This window comes from Bombina bombina, chromosome 5 (genome assembly GCF_027579735.1).
Source record: "Bombina bombina isolate aBomBom1 chromosome 5, aBomBom1.pri, whole genome shotgun sequence".
In the NCBI taxonomy this organism is placed as follows: domain Eukaryota; kingdom Metazoa; phylum Chordata; class Amphibia; order Anura; family Bombinatoridae; genus Bombina; species Bombina bombina.
Window position 1 is genome coordinate 571,962,188 of NC_069503.1, and position 11,106 is coordinate 571,973,293.

Genomic DNA, 11,106 nt, shown 5'->3' on the forward strand with positions numbered 1-11,106 from the left:
AGAGTATGTCATGATAGTAAACTACTCGGTTAGATACTTTTGTTAAAGTTTATAGCACAAATAAAATAAGATCACTCCTATTTAGGAAGAGAATGACATTACCAGCTTTGGTGCCGCCCACTCCCCCCCCCCCCCCTCTGCCCTGTCCGTAGAACCTTTGTCAAAGCTTTTACTTATAATAAGGTAAAAATGGCTCTCCGGATCCTAACAATGTCCTGTCTTCATGTAGTGATTTATTTATTTTTTATTTATTTTTTTGTTTTTTTTCTCTCTGTTTTTTATTATCTATATAAGTGTGCTTTCAGAGTGTTATGGTTATTACTACATTCTCTTTCAATGTTTATTTTAGCCTAAATAAATGTCTTCAATTGTGTGCTAGTTTTCAGATCCCCTAAGGGGATCTACGTAATAGCGAAGGCGCTGGAGAATTTAAATATTAAATATGAGGTATTGGTGAGGGGTAATGGACTGTCCGAGCGAAGTCTTTACTAAGTGTTATGTTGATGTTGATGACTGTAAAACGGTATTATTCCTTGTGAGATATTGCCCTTCACAGTGCATATGCTGTAACTGTTCTTCTTGCCTCAATAAAAATATATTAAAAAAAAAACAAAAAAAAAAAACACCATTTTACCTAGCATGGAGTAACCTAGAAAAGGGACATGTCTAGTGACTTTCACTCCTTAGCCTATCAAGTTAAAAAAAAACACTTGAATGGCACCCTTCCTTCTTCCACTGCTGCCTACGTAGATAAGAATAACTTTATCAACAACCCAGTATGCTAGATAGGCCGTAACTTGTATCAGGTAGATAACAAGTTCTGCGCTAAAGAGGGTATTTAACGAACGTAACAAAAGTTGCATTATTTCACCCTCCATAGTGCTGCCATTACCAGTTTTGAAAAAGCCAGCTTGTGCGTGCGATATGGTTGCATTGAGATCCATACCGCACAAAATACAAATAATAAATCTATTAACCCCTAATTTACTGCTCCCGATATTTCCCCGCACCCCATCATCGCCCATACTATAATAAAGATATTAACACCAATTCCGCCACTCCCCAACATCGCCGCCACTAAATAAAACTATTAACCCCTAAACCTCTGGCCTTCCACATCACTACCACTAAATAAACCTATTAACCCCTAAACCGCCAGCCCCCTACATAGCAACAACCTAAATTAAACTATTAACCCCTAAACCTAACCCTAACCGAAACCCTAAACCTAACACCCCCTAACTTTAACATAATTAAAATAGAGCTAAATTATAGTTACAATTATTAACTAAATAATACCTATTTAAAACTAAATACATACTTACCTGTAAAATAAAACCTAAGCTAGCTACAATATAACTAATATTTATATTGAAGCTATTTTAGGTTTTATTATTATTTCACAGGTAACTTTGTATTTATTTTAACTAGGTAGACTAGTTTGTAAATAGTTATTAACTATTTACTAACTACCTAGTTAAAATAAATACAAACTTACCTGTGAAATAAAACCTAAGCTGCCTTACACTATAACCTACAATTACAAAAAATAAAACACTAAAATTAGAAAAAATTAAAAAACCTACCATTACAAAAAATAACAAACAAAATTATCCAAAACAATAAAAATTATTCCTATTCTAATACCCTGTTTTAAAAAAAAAAAAACACCCCAAAAAACCCTAATCTATAATAAACTACCAAGGGCCCTTAAAGGGGCCTTTTGCAGGGCATTACCCTAAATAAATCAGCTCTTTTTCTACAAAAGAAAAACACCCCCTAACAGTATACAAACCCTCACCCCCCAAACCCACAAAATAAAATTAAAGTAAAACCTAATCTACCCATTGCCCTGAAAAGGGCATTTGTATGGGCATTGCCCTTAAAGGGGCATTCAGCTCTTTTAATAAATGCCCAAACCCTAATCTAAAATCCATAATAAAGATTTTTCCTATTCTAATACCCCGTTTAAAAAAAAAAAAATACCCCAAAATAAAAGAATCCTAATCTTAAATAAACTACCAATAGCCCTTAAAAGGGCCTTTTGTAGGGCATTGCCCTAAAGAAATCAGCTCTTTTTCTAAAAATAAAAACAAACACCCCGTAACATTACAAACCCCCACCCCCCCAATCCCACAAAATATAAAAATCTAACTTAAAAAAAACTAATCTACCTATTGCCCTGAAAAGGGCATTTGAATGGGCATTGCCATTAAAATGGCATTCAGCTCTTTTCCCTGCCCTTAAGAGGGCATTCAGCTCTTTTTTTTTTTTAAATTATTTTTATTGAAAAACAAGCAGATTGTACAAAATATTCAGTTAACAGTGTTTTCCATTATACATTCGGACCACTAGCAACCTGTCTCTTATACATTTGTATTTAGCAGTTACATAAAGTCCATGAGCTATCCGCTTTTATTTGGGTGCTCTGGCCCCTTCAGTATTGCAAACAGTAATAACTCAAACAGATAAATCGAGAGTTACGTATATGATTCTCATAACAGTTTAACATAATATTTTAAGACAGTACAATCCTCTCAGCCTTATATTTATCACTAGTTAGTAACTAGGTCTTATATCCCCCCCCCATTCTGTAAGTGCAGTGTCACATGCAGGGCAATTTCTAGGGGCAGACAGACCTGGCAGTGGCCCGGGGGGGCAATAGGGAGCAGTAGGAGCACTTTAAAAAAAAAAAGCGCGGAAGGAAGTTGTTTCCTTTTTCCGGCGCTTGTACATGAGTGTGTACACACTAGTCTGTCTCTGTTAGTGTGGGGGGCGTGGCATTGACCTTGCAGGCGGCTGCAGTGAGAGCGATCAAGGTGAGGTGATGCGACAACACCGAGCTTAGAGAGACTAGAAGAGACTGGTCCCACTCCAGAGTGTAGGACAGGAAATGAATAGCTGGTAAGTTCCCTCCCAGCCAGAGCCAGCCAGATCCAGCATTTTGCATAAGGCCTATTAGGCAGTCGCCTTAGGGGTGCTCCAAATTTAGAGCAGGCAGCTGAGCCAGGAGGTGTTGTAGCAGCATGTTGATCTATGGAAATAACACTCCCCCTCCCCATTGGCAGTCTTTTTTACCTGAGGTGTGAGAAGTGTTTACGTGGCAGGGGTAGGACTAGGGACACTAATGCACAGGGACATCCTTAAGTCACAAATTCAAAAGTTTTTTTCTTCAAAGAAACTGGCATTTAAAAAAAAATAAAAAAAATTATGCTTACCTGATAAATGTCTTTCTCTTGTGGTGTATCCAGTCCACGGGTTCATCCATTACTTGTGGGATATTCTCCTTCCCAACAAGAAGTTGCAAGAGGACACCCACAGCAGAGCTGTCTATATAGCTCCTCCCCTAACTGCCACTCCCAGTCATTCGACCGAAGACAAGCATGAAAAAAAGGAGAAACTATAGGGTGCAGTGGTGACTGTAGTTTAAAAATAAAAAACACCTGCCTTAAACTGACAGGGCGGGCCATGGACTGGATACACCACAAGAGAAAGAAATTTATCAGGTAAGCATAAATTTTGTTTTCTCTTGTAAGGTGTATCCAGTCAACGGGTTCATCCATTACTTGTAGGATACCAATACCAAAGCTTTAGGACACGGATGAAGGGAGGGACAAGGCAGGAACTTAAACGGAAGGCACCACTGCCTTTCTCCCAAAAATAGCCTCCGAGGAAGTATCAAACTTGTAGAATTTAGAAAAAGTATGAAGCGAAGACCAAGTCGCCGCCTTACAAATCTGTTCAACAGAGGCCTCATTTTTAAAAGCCCATGTGGAAGCTACCGCTCTAGTGGAATGAGCTGTAATTCTTTCAGGAGGCTGCTGGCCAGCAGTCTCATAAGCTAAATGGATTATGCTTCTCAGCCAAAAAGAAAGAGAAGATGCCGAAGCCTTTAGGCCTCTCCTCTGTCCAGAGTAGACAAAAAACAATGCAGATGTTTGACGAAAATCCTTAGTAGCTTGTAAATAAAACTTTAAAGCACGAACCATGTCAAGATTGTGTAATAGGACACAGTGACGGAACAACAATCTCCTGATTGATATTCTTATTAGATACCACCTTAGGAAGAAACCCAGGTTTGGTACGTAAAACTACCTTATCTGCATGGAAGATCAGATAAGGGGAATCACACTGTAAGGCAGATAACTCTGAAACTCCTCGAGCCGAAGAGATAGCTACCAAAAACAGAACATTCCAAGATAAAAGCTTGATATCTATGGAATGCAGAGGTTCAAACGGAACCCCTTGAAGAACTTTAAGAACTAAATTTAAACTCCATGGCGGAGCAACAGGTTTAAACACAGGCTTGATTCTAACTAAAGCCTGACAAAACGCCTGAACATCTGGAACATCTGCCAGACGCTTGTGCAGAAGTATAGACAGAGCAGAAATCTGTCCCTTTAAGGAACTAGCTAACAATCCCTTCTCCAATCCTTCTTGGAGAAAGGATAATATCCTAGGAATCCTGACTTTACTCCATTAGTAACCATTGGATTCACACCAATGAAGATATTTACACCATATCTTATGATAGATTTTCCTGGTGACAGGCTTTCGAGCCTGAATTAAGGCATCAATGACCGACTCGGAGAAAAAACGTTTTGATAAAATCAAGCGTTCAATCTCCAAGCAGTCAGTCGCATAGAAATTAGATTTGGATGTTTGAATGGACCTTGGAGTAGAAGGTCCTGCCTCAGCGGCAGAGTCCATGGTGGAAGGGATGACATGTCCACCAGATCTGCATACCAAGTCCTGCGTGGCCACGCAGGTGCTATCAAAATCACTGAAACTATCTCCTGCTTGATCTTGGCAATCAGACGAGGGAGGAGAGGAAATGGTGGGAACACATAAGCCAGGCTGAAGGACCAGGGCACTGCTAGAGCATCTATCAGTGCTGCCTGGGGATCCCTTGACCTGGACCCATAACAATGTAAGAATGCCTCTTAAGTTTGGCATTCTGACGAGACGCCATCAGATCCAGTTCTGGTTTGCCCCATAGTTGAATCAGCTGGACAAATACCTCCGGATGGAGCTCCCACTCCTCCGGATGAAAAGTCTGCTGACTTAGAAAATCCGCCTCCCAGTTCTCTACTCCTGGGATATGGATAGCTGAGAGATGGCAAGAGTGAATCTCTGCCCATAGAATTATCTTTGAAACCTCCAACATTGCCAGGGGGCTTCTTGTTCCCCCCTGATGGTTGATATAGGCTACAGTCGTGATATTGTCCGACTGAAATCTGATGAACCTGACCGCAGCTAGTTGAGGCCAAGCCTGAAGAGCATTGAATATCGCTCTCAGTTCCAGAATGTTTATCAGAAGGAGGGCTTCCTCCTGAGTCCACGAACCCTGAGCCTTCAGGGAGTTCCAGACTGCGCCCCAGCCCAAAAGGCTGGTATCTGTCGTCACTATAGTCCACTCTGGCTTGCAGAAAATCATTCCCCTGGACAGATGGACCCAAGATAACCACCAGAGAAGAGAATCCCTGGTTTCTTGATCCAGATTTAGCAGAGGGGACAAATCTGTGTAGTCCCCATTCCACTGATTGAGCATGCAAAGTTGCAGTGGTCTGAGATGTAGGAGGCAAACGGAACTATGTCCATTGCCGCTATAATTAGGCCGATTACTTCCATACACTGAGCCACTGACGTCCGAGAAGTGGAATGAACAGCACGGCAGGAAGTTAGAAGTTTTGATAACCTGACCTCTGTCAGAAAAAATTTAATTTCTACTGAATCTATCAGTGTTCCTAGGAAGGAAACTCTTGTGAGAGGGGAGAGAGAACTCTTTTCCTCGTTCACCTTCCACCCGTGAGACCTCAGAAAGGCCAGAACAATGTCCATATGGGACTTGGCGATTTGAAAAGTCGACGCCTGTATCAGAATGTCGTCTAGGTAAGGAGCCACCGCTATGCCCCGTGGCCTTATAACCGCCAGTAGGGACCCTAGAACCTTCGTAAAGATTCTTGATGCCGTGGCTAACCCGAAGGGAAGAGCCACCAACTGGTAATGCCTGTCTAAGAAGGTGAACCTGAGGAACTGATGATGATTTCTGTGAATCGGAATGTGGAGATAAGCATCCTTTAAGTCCACAGTAGTCATATATTGACCCTCCTGGATCATAGGGAGGATGGTTCGGATAGTCTCCATCAAGGATGGGACTCTGAGAAATTTGTTTAGGATCTTGAGATCCAAGATTGGTCTAAAAGTTCTCTCTTTTTTGGGAACTATAAACAGATTTGAATAGAAGCCCTGCCCCTATTCCTCCCTTGGAACTGGGTGTCAGGAATTAGGTTGTCTCTGAACTCTTAATTGGATCACCAATCAAATCCTGTCTACGCCTATTTAACACCTGAATACCTTACTAACCTTGCTTAGTATTTTGTACTCCTTGCCAGAGTAACACTGAGCCTATCCTTGTGACTACCAAGTTTCAGATTGTTCTACTTTCTCCCTTAACTGAACTTTCATTTGCAAGCTTGTTTATTTTCTTCACAGAAGAACTGCTGCATTACTACATTGGAGATTTTCCAACCGTTACTTTCAATACCATCCACAGTTTGGAATCTCTCACACCGGAGCTACTTATGAGCAATTGAAATCCTCTCAGAAGGGATCTAACCGTAACTGCAGCAAGTATGCCTCTAATCTCTTACCTGGTAAAACGCCAGGTCTCCGGTAATCTATCCTCTCTCTCTCTCGGCCGTAACCACTGATGTCACTCTGACAGCCTGCTGTTCCTCACGCTGCTCAGACAGGAAGTGTCTGGACTGAAGCCCGCTCCCAACCAAACACCGGAGATTCTCTGCCACAGAGCAACTTACTGTGAGTACCTAGAGGATTTACTGTGAAATATTCTGACTTCTGTACATACCATCAGTGTTTAATTACAAACTGAACTTTGAGCAATTGATCAGTTGAATCGCTACCTTATAACTGTGATTACTAAGGAATATACCGCTTGTGACTCTCTCTTATCCTGAATAACGTTGCTGTATGTATCTAAGGAGTAAACTTTTCCCTGCACAGTGTATATTCTTACATGGCATTTAGTCTCTTGTTCCTATATAAGGACCTATGAGATTTGAGTTTATTTCTATTATTCAGTATATCCTGATTCCTCATTTATATAATAACATACACTGTTCATAGCGGTTTCACTTTGAAGCTAGTGTTACTTTTAGTGAACAGTGTTACATTTTACACTCTTTCACTATTAGAGATTTCCATACAAGTTTGCCATATCCTGACATAATACTAAGCCATAAAAATAAATCAAAACAGTAGGTATGGATCCTGCTGAAGTTCCTCAGTTTGTTTTCAACCTAAATCAAAAGGTGGATAAAATGGGGCAGGCGATTCTTGACTTGCAACTAGAAACACAGGTTCTCAGGGAATTAATAAAAGATCTAAAAGAGCAACGCACCCCCACCATAGAACCACAAGTTAGTTTACCAGATTTCTTCTCAGGAGATAGGAGATCATACAGACAATTTAAAAATGCATGTCATCTCCTATTCAACTTGAAACCCCACACCTATCCTACAGATAGGGTCAGGGTACTTTCCACCATATCTTTCCTCAGGTCAGAACCCAGGGTTTGGGCTGACCACCTATGTGAAACAAACGATGCTTTAATTAATTCTTTTTCCGGATTCTTCTCAGCTATGGATGAATTGTACAGTGATTCTGATATTCAACTCACAGCTGAACAAAAGATGAGAAATCTTAGACAAGGGAAAAAATCTGTTTAGGATTACATTACAGAATTTAAATTATATGCCTCTGACTCAGCTTGGAGTCTGGTTTCACTCCGGAATCAGTTCAGACTTGGGTTATCCGACCAAGTCAAGGATGAACTTGCGAGAATAGAAATGCCAAGTACTCTGGATGCTTTAATGAAGCTATCCACACAAATAGATCGAAGACTTAGAGAACGCAAGATGGAACGGAGTCATGCTGACATTCCTTCTAAGCAGCCTTCATTTAATACCGACCACTCTAAAGTCATAACTTCAGATCAGACCACTCCTATGGAGATAGGAGTTATTAGAGGACCGCTTACTGCAGAGGAAAGACAGAGAAGACGCACGAATCAACTGTGCATGTATTGTGCGAATCCCAATCACATGGTCACAGACTGTCCTGTACTTCGCAAGACCAAAAAGAGTAAGTATCATTGTTAATACTGCAACAAAACTATCAAAACCCATTCCTTATTGCAATTTACCTATCTTATTACAGTGGGACCTTAGAAGACTGTCAATCAATGCCATCGTGGATTCCGGAGCTTTCGGAAATTTCATTGATAAAACTACTGTATTAAATAATAAAATACCGACTGTTGCAAAAAACCACCCTGTTTCCCTCAAAGTTATTGATGGTTCTACTTTAGTAAATGGTTCTATAACACATCAGACAGTTCCCATATTAGTTACTACACATGACGGACATTATGAATACATCACTTTTGATATCATACTGTCTCCCCATTTCCAAGTTGTTTTAGGTCTTTATTGGCTGCAATTACATAATCCCACCATAGATTGGACATCACTCACCATTTCCTTCCAATCATCATTCTGTAAAAATACCTGCTTCCCCCAACCTGTGGTTTTACACACCAGTACTGATCTACCTAGTATACCACATCCATATCTAGATTTCCAGGAAGTATTCAGTAAGGTGGAGGCCGATTCACTTCCACCTCATCGGGTATATGACTGCCCAATAGAACTGATTCCTGGTGCTACTTTACCAGTAGGACATCTCTACCCTCTCAGCCAACCTGAACTAGAACATTTAAAGGTGTATTTACAAGATAACCTCAAGAAAGGATTTATCCGACCATCCACGTCTCCCACAGCAGCGGGAATGTTTTTCGTGACTAACAAAGATTCTTCTCTCCGTCCCATCATTGACTACAGGGAGCTCAACAAACGTACTGTGAAAAATCGGTACCCACTCCCTTTAATTCCAGAAATGATAGAACGGCTAACAGATGCTACAATATTCACCAAGCTGGATTTGCGTGGGGCTTACAACCTAATTCGTATTAGGGAAGGCGACGAATGGCTCACTGCTTTTAGAACAAGATACGGGTTATTTTAATACCTAGTGATGCCATTCGGCCTTTGTAATGCCCCCGCAACCTTTCAGCACTTTATAAAAGATATATTTTGTGATCTCTTAGACGTTTGCCTAGTCATCTATTTGATTTATTCGCAGAACATCAAAGATCACATAAAACATGTCCGATGGGTCCTGGCTCGACTGAAGATTCATAAATTATATGCTAAACTTGAGAAATGCTCATTTCACCAATCTACCATCACTTTTTTAGGGTATACCATTTCTTCAGAAGGCATCCAGATGCAGTCTCAAAAGATGGAAGCAGTAAAGAACTGGCCACAACCCCAAGACCGAAAATCCTTACAGAGATTTCTAGGATTCGCTAATTATTATAGAAAGTTCATAAGGAATATCTCCAGAATAGTCAAACCACTAACTCAACTCACAGGTACAACACATCCATTTATTTGGGAAACTAAACATACAACAGTCTTCGAACTACTAAAGAGATTGTTCACCGAAGCTCCTGTCTTACATTTACCGAATCCAAATCTCCAGTATGTTCTCGAGGTGGACTCTTCGGATTACGCCATAGGGGCAGTACTTTCCCAACAAAAGGGGCCTCACGAACCTTTACATCCAATTTCATTCTTTTCAAAGTCTATGACTCCAGCTGAAAAGAACTACGCAATTGGAGACAAAGAATTATTAGCGATCCGAAAGTCATTGGAATTTTGGAGACATCTCCTTGAGGGTGCAAAGAAAACTTTTACAATTTACACTGACCACAAAAACCTGCAATATCTCCAAAACAACAAGACTCTTTCCTCCAGACAGGTTAGGTGGAGTCTCTATTTTTCACGATTTGATTTCCAGATACTCTACCGTCCTGCTTTTAAAAATGGGAAAGCTGATGCTCTCTCACGCCAGACTATTCCTTCATCACAGAATATCAATCCAACCACTATCATTCCTACTGAACGATTCATTGGTTTAACCTCTGATTTCCTGAAGGATATACAAAAGTTTTCCTACTTACCACTACCAGAAACTAAGGCAACCTTAATCAACCACAATGGTGTTTACTACTACGGAGACCGGATTTTCTTACCCGAACCTCTAAGACCTCAAATACTGAAAGAACAGCACGACTCGCCTCTGGCTGGTCATCCAGGAGAAAGACGTACACTTGAGTTATTGAGCAGATCCTATTGGTGGCCAGACATGAAAAAGACAATAGCAGATTACATTAAGACTTGTCTCACTTGTCAAACGTGTAAAACAGAGAAGAAGAGCCCATACGGACTACTCATGCCCTTACCTGTCTCAGATAGACCATGGAAACAAATTGGCATAGATTTTATTGTTGATTTACCACCTTCAAAGAATTTTACCACTATAATGGTAGTTGTTGATAGTTTTTCTAAAATGGCCCATTTTCTACCATTTCATAAACTCCCAACAGCACCTGAAACTGCCAGACTATTTATTGATCATATTGTCAAATTACATGGGGTTCCTAACATCATCATTTCCGATAGGGGTTCCCAATTCACTTCACGGTTCTGGCAAAGCCTCTGTAAATCCCTCAACATTAAACATCAGTTCACAACTTCTTTCCACCCTCAATATAACGGGCAAGTTGAGAGAATCAACCAATGGTTGGATGAATATCTTCGATGTTTTTGCGCCTATCAACAACATGACTGGATATCATTTATCTCTTCTGCTGAATTTGCATATAACAATCTAATGAACTCCTCAACAAAACTTACACCATTCTATGCTAATTATGGCTATCACCCCACCTTCACTTCACTGGCCCTTGGTGGATGAGTTCAATAATTCCTTGCAGGACAACTTTAATTTTATTAAAGAAAACATCATAAAGGCACAAAACTCACAGAAGCATCATTACGACTTAAGACACAGGGAACCACCTCAATACAAAACCGGAGACCAAGTATGGTTATCAACCAGAAATCTGAGGATACAAGTACCTAGTAGGAAGCTAACTCAAAAATGTTGTGGTCCTTT